At 27.7% G+C, this 15,645-nt stretch overlaps 1 protein-coding gene across 4 annotated transcripts in view; it reads left to right on the plus strand.

The window, feature by feature from the left end:
• The first annotated feature begins 492 nt into the window (after positions 1-492).
• LOC107450737 (glycoprotein 3-alpha-L-fucosyltransferase A) overlaps positions 493-15,645 on the plus strand; it is a 152,850-nt gene continuing 137,697 nt past the window's right edge. For 2 of the 4 annotated variants that reach the window (XM_071184267.1, XM_071184268.1), the window contains exon 1: positions 495-1,108. The gene's annotated coding sequence lies outside the window, so the exon portion shown is untranslated. Of the gene's footprint in view, positions 1,109-13,908; positions 14,059-15,645 lie in introns of all 4 variants that reach the window. The other 2 variants (XM_016066611.3, XM_016066612.3) reach the window with 2 other exon arrangements.

A 15,645-nucleotide genomic window follows, 5' to 3' on the forward strand; every position in this document is an offset into this window, starting at 1 on the left:
ATTAATCGTACTTTCAAAGTATAAATACGCGATTTTTTCCAAGTAAAAAATTCTTTTTAAATATAGATATCGTATCCTTTTTATAATACATTCTTTTTATTGTAATTTAATTTCTTTTTAAAAAATGACTGTACAAAGAATTTTTTAATCTATTTAGTTTTAAAATAGTTAAGCTCGCATAAAGATATTTAAACATTTCACAATTTTTTTCGCAACTAAAATATACCTAAAGTAATGAAAAAAAAACACGGGCTCAGTAACAAATTGCATATTCTGAAAAAAAGTGATGAGATGACCACTCCTTCAACTAATACATATTTTCCTTTTTACCTTGCCCCTCATCAAAATCGATCCAACACTTCCAGCATCTTTTAATATTTTCTCTCTTCACAGCCAACAACCATCCGGGTGTCATTTAACTGTCTCCCCTGCGCAGGTAGTGAACTCTTCCATCTAAGCGTGACGTCACTCGCTAACACAATGCGCTGTGACAAGGTTTCGGACTCGCTTTTAATGGCTCCGCCGGTAGCACCGGCAGAACTGCTGCTGATGCTTGCCCTGGCATCAACACTGCCACTGGACTTGTGCCGGCATCTTTTGTGTTTATGTTCTGAACATGATGCAAGATTTTCCTTTATATTTAATTGAAAAGTTCTATATCTATCATTGATCTTATAAATATTACGTCTAGTCATGGAGATCAAAGAAAGAGATTAAAATGAATATTTAAGAACATATTACTAAAGTCATAAACACCAAATAAATATATTAATTTATTGAATCATAAAAAAAATCTGACATATTCAAAACATTTTGAAGAAGTTCTTTTTTTTAATAAAAAATGGTGAATTAAATTTTTTCGTCTGATTCTCAAAATAAAACTAAATATCGTCTGAAATAAAAATGATCAGAAACCAAATAATTAATGTGATTTTAAATAGACTAAAAATCGTTTGAGTACTTTTATGAAACATTTCTACATCAAGATATGCTGTTTAATACCTTCAAAGACAATTTTACTTTCTTCAAGATGTACCGTTTGTTTTACCTTTGAACATCAATTAATGAACTCGATTTCTTAAAACTTTTAATTACTAAATTGCTTGAGGTAAGTAAATTCTTACTTTGTTTGTTCTCTTGTTAAGATTAACTGTATTATAGTTACTTATACTTTGTTCTAAAATGATATTTTTTTCTTTATTTAAAGTAAATTATGTCCACCTTTTAATAATATGTTTTATTTATTTAGAAGTGTATGCTATATTTGATTATAATATTAAATTTTATCAATTTAGATGTTGTTGTTTGTGCATTTAATCTTAAATTTACTTACTTATTATGCACAAACCATTTTAATCTTTAACTCAAAATAAAATAATATTCCATATCATTTTACAACTGGAGTAAATGAATGTAAACAATCAAATTTCTATATATAATTAGTCGAATACTTGAAATTCGATGACAAAGTTCTTGTTTTTTCTGTTCTACATATGTACTTATAAAGCTGTTAACTTTCGTAAATAACTTAAAACATAATCAATATCCATTCTTACATTAGAAAAAAAAATCGTTCAGTTTTTTTATTGAGCTTTTGAATTTAACTTGTACTTTGAATTTCAACGCTTTATTCATTTCAAATTATGCTACCTTTAAATATCTTATTATGTTTTCCAAGAAGATAGAAATTATCTTCACTCTTTTTTTCCAATTTTATTACCATCAGAATTTTTCACATTCTAACGAAGTAATCGCTTTAATAAAAACTATTAAATTTTTAATAAAGTAATGTATTATTATCCATTAAAAGGTTTCGTGGTTTTCCTCTTCGTGTATCGCAAATAACGATTTGTTTTCACTCTCAAAGCATCGTCAAGGAAAGTTTGCCTTTACATCATTTAAGAGTTTTTTAATCTTTTGAGTTTTGGTTAAAATTAAGAGCATATATAAAGGTTTGACTTTATCTACTCCAATTAATTACAGTCGATTACGATTGCTTACGAAGAACGTGGATAGGCTGTTCACCGAAAGTGTTAAGAGATAGTTAGAATAATTAAATTAAGTGTTTTTTACAAAATTAAGAATATCTTAGTTAGCAATTTTGCATAAAATTGTTTCATGTTGGTTACTATCTGTATCTTACAACACATTTGCTAGAAAATTTTCATTGAATTCTGCAGGAAAAAATATAATATTCCTAACAAAATACATATTGTGCTTAATATAATAAACAATTTAAAGTAAATACCAGCGTCTGAACTTTTTGTTTATTGAAGCTTGTTTATAGATGTTAAATAGTTAACGTAACAAAAATGCATGAAAAATAGAAATATGAAACTTAGCAAGTTTATAATGTTCAATCGGAATAATGTTTCCAGAATAATTAAATGATTTTTCTAAACTGCTGTTCTGAAATAAATTCTATGCGAATAATAAGAATGTAGAGTTAAAACAGGAGTTAGAACAGCAATTAAACAACCACACATGTTAATTTTTTTGTGTCCCTCTAACTTGGCCACTGAATTGTATCAAAACGGATAAATACAACACTCCTTACATTGTCAAATATAAACACTATTTGTCCGAAAATGAGATTTTTAATGTATTTTTTTTTATTAAAGGGAATAATTAAAGTTAAATCATAATCTATGTCCTTATTAGCCCTAGTTCAAGCCAATGTAAATACCGAAAAATTTAACTGATTTTATAATGAGCTTTCTTTGATGCACCTTTTATCACTGTAACAACTAACGTCTGTTTCTAACAAAAACTTTAATACTACTATCGTTAACGGAGTTCGTGAGCTTTTTATATACTCATTCAGCACTATTTCTTACTACTATTTCTACACAGAATTAGATTTATTCGTGATTGTTCTTTATAAATTGCATATACGATGTCGCATTATCTTTTATTTTTATATGCATTTATTATATGCTAGTGCTTCATATTCCTTAACTAGTTTCTCCTTGGGTGACACGCAGCACTTTTAGAAATTTCTTGGAAAAATTGATAAATAAAGATTTGTTTTATAGTTTTTTCACTATATTCAACCAAAACAGAGAAATAACTGTATAAAAGATGGCATTCAAACTGCTTGCCTATAGAAAATTCTTTTATTGACTGTTTTCACTTAATAAAGTTAAGCAACCAGAATCTTACTCGCTCTAACTAGGCTCCTCTTATGATGCTATTTAGTTCCTTGCAGCATGGTACATATTATAGCCGAAAATGCTAATCTGTCTATCACATGACCGGTTGAACGAGGAGTTGGAATCCAATCATTGACACAATAATATTTCTTCCATTTCTTCATCACACTAAGAATTTCTAGTGTTATGAATTCCTAATTCTGAATTACGAATTACAATATTTTCTTTCAAGCATAGATGGCAGCATGCGAAATGGGCTAACACAAAAATTCTAGTATTTCTCATTTCTCACGATAAATGTCCCCACCAAAAAAGAAAAAAAAGTCTAACACTGTCTATTAGGAAGAACCCAAATCAAACACATATGTCTACTGACTAACAAAAATCTTAACTTCAATTTAAAACTAAATTTCTCTTTACAGTTTTGAATCCATGCTAGTTATAAATGGTTAGAAAACCATAAAGGTAAAAAAAGGTTTCCTAACCGTAAACTTCCAGGTAATGGATATGCAAACTGCCGCAGGTTATATTAATGTAATTTTAGAGTAAAAATTCTAACAGCGCAGTATTTTTTTTAAAAAAAAGTTTTCTCTCATCAGCTTTAAAGTCATTACTTCATAATCTCGAATTGTGAAGTACTGAACTCTGTAGTCATGCTTGCAAAACCTACCTGAAAAACCGTGAAGAGAAGAGAACTTTCTTTTTAGCCTCTCTTTTAGAACTTTTCTTAGAGAGAGAGGTCTTTTTCTTCACTCGAAATCTTCCTGATGGAAAATTTAAAACTCAACTCCATGCAATTTGTGTACGAGGAAATGCATAGTATATTATAAATAATTGAATTGTTTATAATATATTATAAATGGTTGGATTATAAATGGTTGTTTATTACATTATATTATAAATGGCTGGAGTGTTTGTTAAAGATAGATACTGTTATAATTTTATAAATATGAGTTTGTTCACTCAATTTGCGTCAATTTTTAGCAGAATATTCCTGCGTCATTTGATTTCATAACTTTTCCCTATTGATGTAAATAACAATAATTGATGTAAATAACAATAATAAAAAAACAAGGCACGTTGAATCCATTTTGTTCTGAAACTCATTAATTAGGAAGAGTCATCAAAGTCATTAAGGTCATTTGAGAATTTCATTTTGAAGAAGCTAAATGATATTATTTGTTAAATACTAAATTTGAAGAAGCTCCAAAGCTAAATGTTTACAATAAACGATTTCTAAGTAAATATTTCCCATAAATTTTGAGAAAGAAACTCCTGCATTATGGAACATTAAATTTCTTGAAGATTGTTATTATATAATCAAAAATCGGAGAAGTTTTTTAAAAAAACGACGCACATTCTCCTTTAAAAATTAATAATATGATTTTTGCCTTTGAATCTTAATATCTTAAAGAAATAGTATATTTTGTCAGTTTCTTATTATTTGTTATCTATTTCTTATTTCATTCTGAAATAATCACCAATGCAGCAAAATAGAATTTAAACTAAAGTCTAAAATTAGTTTAAATTCTATTTTGCTGCATTGGAGATTATTTCAGAATGAAATAAGAAATAGATCATAATAGAGTATATCAGATATCAGGTTTTGTAGTTAGGGTAATATCAAATTTTTCGTTCCAAAACATGATCCCGTAAAAACTGGGTTTTACGGTAAAAAGTTCTGGTACTTTTTACCGTAATTTGAATAGGGATTTTCAAAATGTACATTTTAAGTTTTGAAAGCTTACTATCAAAAATATCCATTTTTCGGAAAAAGGATATTTTTGATATGAATGATTTTGGAATGATTTTGTTTCACTTCATGGTATTAATATATTTTTTTATATTTTGTCTTATTATTATTAGATGATAACAAATGATATTTCATGAGAAAAATACTTTTTTAAGTAATCTTTCGAAATTAAATTCAGCTAATCAGTTATCACCCTTCATATCACTCACCATTCATATTGTTAAACATCCTTTTTTGCATCTACTTTTATTTCCTTTTCTTAATCACCTTAAAATATTTCTCTAAAAAGCAATTATCAACTACAAAATTGTAATTATTAAAAAATTTCTCCTGTTTTATCATTTCTCTGCTTACGTATTTTAGTTTTTCCTAAAAGCAAATGTGATATAGATAGGTAAGAGTTAGGTACTTAAATCTAATAACTTAGCATTTCGAAATAGTTTATGCATATAATGTTTGATATTTGTTCTTTATCTACATTTATTAATTTTCAAAAGTTAATTTTATAAGTAACAATGAAACGTGCAACAATTGAAAAATGAAAAAAAAAATTATCATAAACAGGTTCATTGTCCTAAAATGTTTGTATAAATTTGAAAGGGATAGAGGCACAGAAAATTATGCATAGAACCCTAAAGAAGCTAATATTAAAAGAGAAATATTTTTTTGAAACAAAATATAAGCAATACTAATTTTTGTTTATATGGAAAAAAGTCACCTCCTATATTGTATTAAAAACGTCTTCTTAAAATAAGTAATTTGTATTGATAAATCTAATAAAGATTCCAAAAATTAAAATAAATTTTGATTTTGAAAACTTTCATAAAAAATGTTGAATCGATTTCGCTCAAATTTTAGATTTTGTCATTTAAAATTACACAGTTTAAAAGATATAAAAACTTTCCCACCTACACGATCAAAAAAGTCTTTCAAAAAACTTTCAATAGAAAATGTCCGTTCTTTGAAACTTCCGTAAGTTAATTATATTAATTTCTCAAATGCATATTAATTTCTTACTGACCAAAGACACATTTTTTCGGTAAACAAATAAAATATGTAACGATAAGATACAGATTTTTTCCTTTTCCACTACAGAAAAACATTTCATATCAAAACAGCAACAAACAAAACATTTTGATTTCGTTCCCATCTCTCGCAAAAGCTGTTTCTTTCATATGTTATGTTCCTTGAAAAACAAATGATTGTGTAGTGTAAACTATCTTATGCACTAATTAATTTATGTATCTTAAATCAGACCCTTAAGTTACAAGTATTGCATCTTTATTAAGTAAAGTTTCAATAATTATGTTCAAATGTTTTCGGGTAGTGAGGTCTTTTTTTATGCTACGAAATTAAATTAGTTACTTTCCGCGTCAAAGGTTTTAGATTTTTTTTTTAAAAATCAAGCCCTTGAAGATTTCAAAAGAAAACATTCGTTAACTTTAGTTGGAACAAGCCTTGAATTCAGCGTTGAACGAAAAAATGAACTACCTCTCGAAATTATATTACGCGGGAACTTTAACCTTACATAATACACCATTTTTTATCCTACGTGCGATGGCCTTGAGTAAAAAAGATTCTCCTTTATTCTTTTGAAAATCGAAAAACTCGAAACCACAGAAATGCGTAACAGTAGTTTGGAAATTGTAATTTACATTATATTATCATAAAAATAGCATGCCTTTCTATCTATCCCTTGAAAGTATGAATTATGGATATTCTATACATGTTTTCACAAATATATATTTATTAAAAAGACCGCGATATAAATTTTAATCCATCAAGCACGAATATACAGAATAAAAAATTTTTTTAAATTTTTGTTTCAAAACGATTATTATTTTTAATATTTTAATATGTAAGTAATTATTAAATAAGATATTATTCTTAAAAATAAATGTTTTTTAATACCTACTTTTTGAAATGAATTAAAAGATTTGCAAAAAAAAAAATCTCTTAGATTTTCATTGAAATTTGCATGATAAACGATGCAAATAGGAAGCCACTTTAAAGTGAGATTTTGAACTACCACAAGACGAAAATAATTCTGGTAAAATTATCGTACTGTAAGGTAATGACGTTTCTTCTAAATAAACCCATAATTCTTGTTAATAAATCCGACATCTTCGATATTTAAACTATTTATTTAGTAATCTTAAGTTCGTATGATGACGGTTTACCGGAAATTCGGGCTGCTTTTAAAATTATTGTTCTTTTATTACCACAAATTTAAAAAATTCTAATCTGAAAAGTAATTTTAACGAAATAAATGGTTTCTATGGCATGCTTTAATACATCATGATAAAATTAACGAAATCACATTTGCTAAATTTTATCACTTATTATAAACCATATTTTTTGTTAATTTAACCAAGTCTTTATTAAATTAAATAGCATATTTGGTGTTTCTATATTCTGGTTGCTTTGAGCATGCTTTTTTTCCCTCAGTGCCAGCTTTAAAATGAGAGATACAATTTTGCACGGCATTTTTCCATGTATTACACTCCTATGTTACAAATCGTACTGAACCCAGGTGACTGTATTACTTGGTTACAGCAAAATAATGTGGCATAGCTTACTTTTTTCTCCCTGGTCATCAATATCCATTTTTACGTTATACGTCTAATATATTATTTTGAAATTTAGATAAAGAAAATAGAACAATTTTCTCGATGTTTTATATCGATATAGCTCCTTTGCGTATTAATAAAATTAGTGTGGAAAAATTATTTCTTAAATATCAGACTAGACTTTTGTTTCAGACTTCTTAAAGAACTCATTTTTTGTTTTGATTCATTTGTTGTTTTTAATAGTCAATTTTTCTATTCATAGTAGCTAATATAATTTAAAATTATATAAATAAAGTATTTAAAACTGAGAGTTCAAACACTAACTAACTATCTTACAATTTACTGGTTTTAAATTCGTAGAAAATGTTACTAATTTAAAATATTAAGATAAAATACAATGCCCTAACTTATTCACAAAATTTACTGATTGTTTTTTTTTCTTCAACAGTAACTAAAAGCTAAAAATTGAAAAAAAATTGCAAAAAATTGACTTGACAGAATCTGTTTTATAAAAATTGGAATTCTCATATCCTTTTTAAAATAGCAGTAGATGTATAACTGTACTTAAACAATTTTAGAATATTTATTCAGCCTTATTTTAGAATGATGAGTTCAATTACATGATTTAAGGATAAACTAGTCAAATAGTTTAAGCGAATTTACTAAAAAAATATTTAAAGCTTTCCTTAGATTTGGAATACGATAGTTTCCGATTTATTCTTAGGTTTGCTATCTATTTGTACTTTTATCAAAGAAATGGTAATCAAAGAAGAAATAATATCAGGATTACAATATTTATTAAAATATTGAATATTTCTAACTTGTTTCTCTGTATGATTAATGAAGAAATTTGATCTTTAATAATTAGAGATAAATATTTATGTTTGAAAATAAGTTATTTGAGGAATATGCAAATTTAACTTTCACCCAAGAGGTTAGTTTTAATTAAACACTTGTGCCCCTGTACTAGTTTAGCATAAAATTCCAATTTACAATTGCGTAATTACTTTTTTTGCCATCTGATCTTGTCAATTTTTTTCTATTTCTTTTCAGTGCGAAATTTAGAGATAATTTTATTTTTGTTAGAATTTTTTTCATCAAAATGTTTTAAAAATACTTAACATTCTAATAAATTTACACCGTACAGTATGGTAATGAAAGGTTAAAAAAGAAACATAATTCTGATAATAAATCCAAAATAAACAGTATTATGATTCATGAGATAACGGTTCATTTGGTAACGGTTAACCAGGAATTCTAGTTTTCAAATGTATAGTTCTTATTACGTTACCACACATTCAGTTAAAAAATACAAAATAAATTAAACCGAATAAATGGTTTTTATGCCATGGTATCATGATAAAATTACTAAATCTTACCACATTTACCAATTTTTATCAAGTAAATTAAAAAACAACAACATATTTTATTGTTAATTCTACCAAAATCATTACAGAAGTTCTTCGGCAAAAATCACCGAGCTGTTTGGTATTCCCATAGAACCAGAAAAATCGTAAATTTCACCATATTCTGGTAGTTTTTACCATACTTTTCTTTCTCAGAATATAAATATAATAATTACTATTATTTTTTTCACTGCTATTTTCTTTACACTATTCGGAGAATTCACCCTCAGCTCAATTATATAAGCTCGTTCCCAAACCCCTATAAATGGCTCAACAGTCATCTTTGCTTTTCCTTGTGAATCAAACTTTTACTTGAAAAAACAATGTTCATGCCATTTTATTTTTTTCATGTTTTTATAGTTATCCATGTCACAATAACGTCCTCGTCAATTAATTATTAATTATGGTATTATTTATGCTATAATTTCTTTTACGCGATAGTAAAAAATTATGGTGAATTATAACTGTTTATGAGTTTTAACTAGTTCTAAATAATATACATCGTTTGAATTTTCATTCTGAAATTACAGTAAAATAACCGGCATCTCTTTCTCTATCTAATTAACAGTAATGTTTACTTTTATGAATATTTCTTTACCTTTACGTGTTGAAAATGGTTTACAATTGGTATGGTTAAAAAACCGTGATTACAAAACTATATGGTTTTGTGATCATTTACCATTAATATGGTTTCAAAACTGTAAAGCTACAACTTAACTGGACATCGAGTTAGATTACGTTAGGTAATGAACACAAGAGTTAGGTTGTGGTTGAGATGTGTTTTGTCCAGTGAATCATGGAATGTAGCTTGATTAGTTTATCTAGTGGTGTCATCTATCGTAAGTGATGGGAAATACTAGACTTTTCTGTGTTAAGCAGCTCTGTAGTGCTGCCATCTATACGTGAGTGAGAGTTTCTTATTCCAATAGTCCAGTTACCAATTCAGAGCACTGCAAACTCCTCATGTGTCGAAGGAATTTAGGAAATATTGTAATGTTAACACTACAATTCGAACTTCCTTTCAGCTGGTCATGAGATTGATAGATTAACCCTCTTAGCTAAGGTTGTATCCTGCTGCAAAGAACTAATTGGTTTCATAGGCTGTTCGACGCATACCAGGAATTGTAAAATATGGTCACCTATGGTGACCAATAAATTTCGTGTGGCGACCACGATCTTAGTTTTTCAATCACGATTCCAACATTTTTGTAGTTCTATATTTTTATTAAAAAAAATTGGTCTCAGAATTGAACTCGAGCGATATCTTTTCACGTTCTCGTCTGACAATAATCAGGGGGAGAATCTTATTTTTCCATGTCTTCGCATTATAGTAGATTTTTTAAACTTTTGACTCTTGAGTTTTGTAATAATGTAAAAAATATTAATTAAAAAAACATGCAGAAATTCATAAGAATAACTGAGGTTTTGCGATCAGAAACCATATGTATTTACGATGAAATCGGTGCAAAATCCAACTAACGAGGTCGAAAATCGGAAGATGATTTCTCATGTACGCAATTCGTGATTGCATCGTGGTAGTTCTGATTTATAAATATCGGGACTTAAAAAACTATTTAGAAATCCAAATTCATGGTCAAATCATCGCAAATCAAACGCTTGCGTTAAAGAAGTACAATTTAAATGTGGCAGTCGAAATTCACTAGTAGTGATAATATGCTATTAAAAATATCGGGATTTACGAAAAGTTAAGTAGAAATCTGTAACAATAATTGCTGAAAAGTCACACGGACTTATGAAATAAGCCCAAAATCACGCTAATCGAAATATGATAATTTAAATTTGCGTCTCTAATATTTAAAAAAAATAAAACTTTAAAAGCGATGTTTAAAAAATAAATTTATCAAAAAAAAAGGAAAAAGTTACTTATCTCACACTTATTTTTTCAAATTTATGAGATTATTATTAATAATAATGCTTTACAAGGCTCATGATTTCGAAATTCTTTGGATCCGCGGATTTGAAAGATTTGACGATTCAGAAAAAATCTTTAAATTTGCGTAAAAAACGGATATAAAGCACCCTATTAGACGTACTTGCAAATTCTCACAAGTATTTCATTCATTTTTAACATTTTGCGGTCGTATGTCTCCACTCAGCCACCACAGTAACGAACCATGCTGATGTCATATTATACTAAGTCGACAAGCTTCGGAGATACGCAGAATTCAAAATAATATTTTATAAACTGTATTTAAGTAAACTGTATTGAGTAAGTTATTAACTGCTGAAGTAAATTAATTCCAACCAGCACGACACTCATGTATAAACTTAATACGACCATAAAGGGTTAATAGCCATTCCTTGATTTTGATGCACGAATGTCTTCGACAAAATTTCGTGTTTAGAAAGGAGAAAAAACTAGAAATGGGGAAGATGCTTATATTTTTACTGGCTACAAAATTTTTTTGCCAGCTACCGACATTTTCCCGACATTCAAATTCTTGGAGCACTGTTTACTACTGTAATATTATTAGATATCTGCTGTTGTGTTAGGCATTTTATCATCCGATTTTGGAAATTGCATAACTTAGCTTCCAGTTTCCGAAGAACTTGCTTTCGATTTTCAATGGATGTGGGCCTGTTTGGTGCTGATGAAATTCTGGTTGTTTAACCTTTTTAGGTGAAAAAAGTCAATTAACGATTTTTCTCGCAATTAAAAATTTGAATACCACATCTTGATGGTTTTTTGCCTGTTTTGGCCGAATATGATAAAATAACAATTAAATAATTTTTTTTAAACCATTTTTTTCTGAAAAATATTTGACAGGGAAAAAGAAATTTAAATATTAAGAAGTAAAAATATAAAATTTTGAATTCAAATTTATCAAATCCTGATGAAACGAAGCACTACTGAAAATTAAACCACATAAAAAATTTTTTTTAAGTCTTCGTCAATAATTTTAGTCACATTTTTGCAAGCATTCGTGCTACGTTGAGGCAATTCAGAAAATAATAACTCGGAATTAAGAAAAAGAAATATTCTTATCTAATACACCAACGAAAAATGTCTAAAGTTGGAGTAGAACCTATTTTATGCTTCGATGAGACAAAGGATACACGAGCTCATTGGCTCGGCAAGGTAATCGACAAACGCTTAAAATTATTAATGAGATGATAGAGAATGTAATTATTTGAGTTTTATGAAGATAATCTTTTATAAGAAAAAAAACATGAATAATTTATTCTAGAAGCCTCTATGCTTTTTTTTAACAATTCATTATAAAGGCTTTTTCTGTTTTTTATTCTGAAATATTTCCGAATAGTGTCTGAAAAAATGCATGCAACTGAAAAAAATAAGTGACAATATTAAAAACAGTTCTTTTTGATTTTGTAACAAATTTATTAATGAAAATTTGTTCATTATTAATTAAAGTAACACTCATTAATGGATTTTTAAATAATGGGTCGTAATTTTTTTTCTGAAAAACAAACACTGTTGTTTCAGTTACTGAAAATAATAAGTAAGGAAAAAAATGAGAAAGGAAAAAAAATATGATTAAAAGTAATTATCCATGATATTAAATATAGTAATAAATCAAATGGGAAGTTTTTTCGACCATTACTTTTAATTCTCTAAGAATTTGCACGTTTTAATAAATCTTATAAGAAAATAAAATGCTGTATACTGATGGATAAACATTTCTTGTTTATGTAATGTTTTCTGCGTCATTTTTTCTGTTACAATCATTATGTTTCATTTGTTTTTGAGATTTTTAAAATATTTAAAAAAAAAAAACACACACACACACACTTGCTTCCTGAAACTCTTCCTATTTTTTGATGTCTTAATTTTAATTCATTTGTGTTAGAAATATTTATGCTCTACCGAATCTTTGTCTTAGCTTTTCGCATTCCACATCTACTATTGAGCTCAACAAGGTAGAATTCTTTTTACAATTTAGCCGCATATGTATTGCTTTCATTATTTAGGTTAATTTTACTAAATATATGTCACAATATTTGTTCCAATATTCCATAAATAATATAATACAATTTTTGAAAACATTCTTATAATTAGTGATTTTTGATAAAAAAAAACATTGTTTTTAAATTACTCTCTCTTTCTGAGATAAAGGGATATAGAGCATCTGCTGCGCACAGTGCCATTTTTTCTTCTTCAGCTGCAAGACAGCTCTGGGTGGGCTCTGGACTTCTCCAGAAGTCTTTTGTAGGAGCCTCTCCATTTGGCGAATGTCCTCTAATTTTTAGTTTAAAGTGAGGTTTAAAATTTCTGAAATATTTGTTATTTCAAAAAAAATTATATATAATTATAGATATTTTTTTTATTCTTTAAAACGTCTATGTGATTATATGTCTTTATTAAAAGATTGAATTTAAGTTAATTAAACTTATCTTTACAACGACTGAATATAAAAATACTATTAAGAAACAATGCAGAAGAGATTATATTGTTCAAGTGTCACATTTTAGAATTGAAATTGGCGCTAAGACTCGACTGTAATAAATTTTCTATCACTGATGCAGTAAAATCTTTTATCGCTTTTATTTTTAATTTTATGAACATTTAAAACATTTCTGGAATGTTTCTTTATTTCAATAACTGAAAAGATACGCCTCAGAAACTTTGATGCCAGGTTTTAACAATGATTTTGTAAAAGTTGATAATTCAGCGTTTAAGTAAACTAATAGAAATTTTTCTTAGAATTTTTGTAACGCAACAAATATTTTAATGCATCATAGAACTTTATTATTTAAATATTTCATTTATCTCACTTTGATTTCTTTTTAAGTGAAAGCTTAATTTTTTTTTTCAATTTTTGTTTTTATGTGAGAGAGATTCGTATTTTAATTTTTCTTTTTCTGATGCTTAAAACATCTTAAATATAATCACTCAACCAATATGTTTAGGTACAAATAAATAAAGAGTTACTCAACCTTAAGTTTAATTGCAATCTAAGTAACAATTTTCTTCCCTGATAAGAAAAGAAGAAAGAAAAAAAACTTTCTTAGTTCATGACTAAGATTTCTCTTTTCAACTTTCTAAGCTTCCACGTGCTGCTGAAAGAAAGGTGGAGGGACGGTACGTGCTGCAGTCGCTCTTGCAAGAGAAACTAGAGTTGAAAGGTGAAAAAACAAACAAAAATAAAGAAAAGATTTACTCTTGAAATTTGGTGTTCCTGTTGCTGTAAATCTGGGTAAGCCATCCTTTGTCTACGTTCGAAAATAAGTGCTTTCATTCTCCGCGCTCGCAGATCCTTGACGCAGCTAATTTTTGTGTGATTCAATTGTATTCTGCAAATTCTAAAGATAATGAACTGAATTACTCAGTGAAACTTTCTTTTTGAGCGTAATTCTCTTTTTTCTTCTTTTTTTCATGGAGTTTTAACAACTAAATATCTTAAGTAATATGTTACTTAACAAATACATTAAAGTTTACTGAAGGATTTTTGCGATACATATGCATTTTTTAAAACAAATCTCATGAAACAATTTTATTAAAATTTATCTTCAAAAAATTTGCTTTCTTTTATAATTACATTTTATTTGCAACTGAATAAGAAAGTTTAAGTTTGTTTTAAATTTAGTTGAATTAAGGTTCATTAATGCGTTTCGTTTCTTTTATAAAAGTACAAAACAAAAAAAACAAAAAAACAAGAAAAAAAAAAGAAGAATGTTAATTATTTTATGCAAGATTGAGTAACTGGAATTTTAAAATTATGTTTTGGAAGATCCCCTTCAGAGATATCAAATATTTTAGGAATTTAGAATATCTTTTTTAAAAATTAAGTAATATATTAAAAGGGGTTTGGTTTTTAACAAATCTAACGAATTATAGTTGTTGAAAGTAGTAAACTATGAAGAAAAAAGCTTTCGTATATTCATAGTTTTTAGTAAAAAATTACATTTTCATTATTATAAATTATTTACTTTAAGTGTGCAGTAACACTTTTTTTATAGAAAAACTAATCTAAACTTCGCACCTTTCTTAAATGGTTTTGCTTTCCCTTTAAATCAATGATAATAGAAGACGTAACGACAGTTTTATTTAGGTGGAAATTTTTTTTTAATAATTATTTAAAAAAATTTTGATTGAAACCTGTCATTTTAATTGAGCGTATAATTAAAGCAATGCGTAATTTTAGAAGAAAATTATTATTCTTAAAGATACCCGTAGTAAGGTTTGAACATGTTTTCACCTGACTTAAATAGATTTCGCTTAAATTTTGAATAAAAAACAGAATGTAACAGTGATTAGAGTGATTAACATTGGTTAGAAAACAGCACAGTCATTGTGATTGATCGTGGTTCCATACCATGTGGCGGCTTCAAGCTCATTTAGTTTTCAGGTCAACTGGTAACATCTTGAAGACAATGACGGAAAGTAAAGACGTTCAGTGCGCAATGGTAACCAGATTGACACCGTCAAGACGTTTGCTTTAAATTTCGGAGTTTCTACCTAAAGATTCCTTTTCCAACTAACTGGTTGTTAGGGAAGTGTCTCTTTACTAGGCATTCTTCTAAGTTAGCTATGGTGAAATTGAGGAAAAGATTATTGAAAGAAGAAGTTCAGCTCTTCGAATGCGTAACTAACATGATGAATTACACGGTGCGCTATGCTATATTAGAAAAAGAACTTGCAGGGTGATCAATATTCTCTGATTTAACAGAGCATCATATGTATTAAGATCCAGCGCATAAGAAGCTAAGTGGCAGTCAGGAGGTGCGTCACCTGTTAAACGATTGTTGGCTAACTCTAAAATTAATGGTGGGGTAAGCTGCCT

The sequence above is a fragment of the Parasteatoda tepidariorum genome, chromosome 8, assembly GCF_043381705.1.
Source record: "Parasteatoda tepidariorum isolate YZ-2023 chromosome 8, CAS_Ptep_4.0, whole genome shotgun sequence".
Classification (NCBI taxonomy): Eukaryota; Metazoa; Arthropoda; class Arachnida; order Araneae; family Theridiidae; genus Parasteatoda; species Parasteatoda tepidariorum.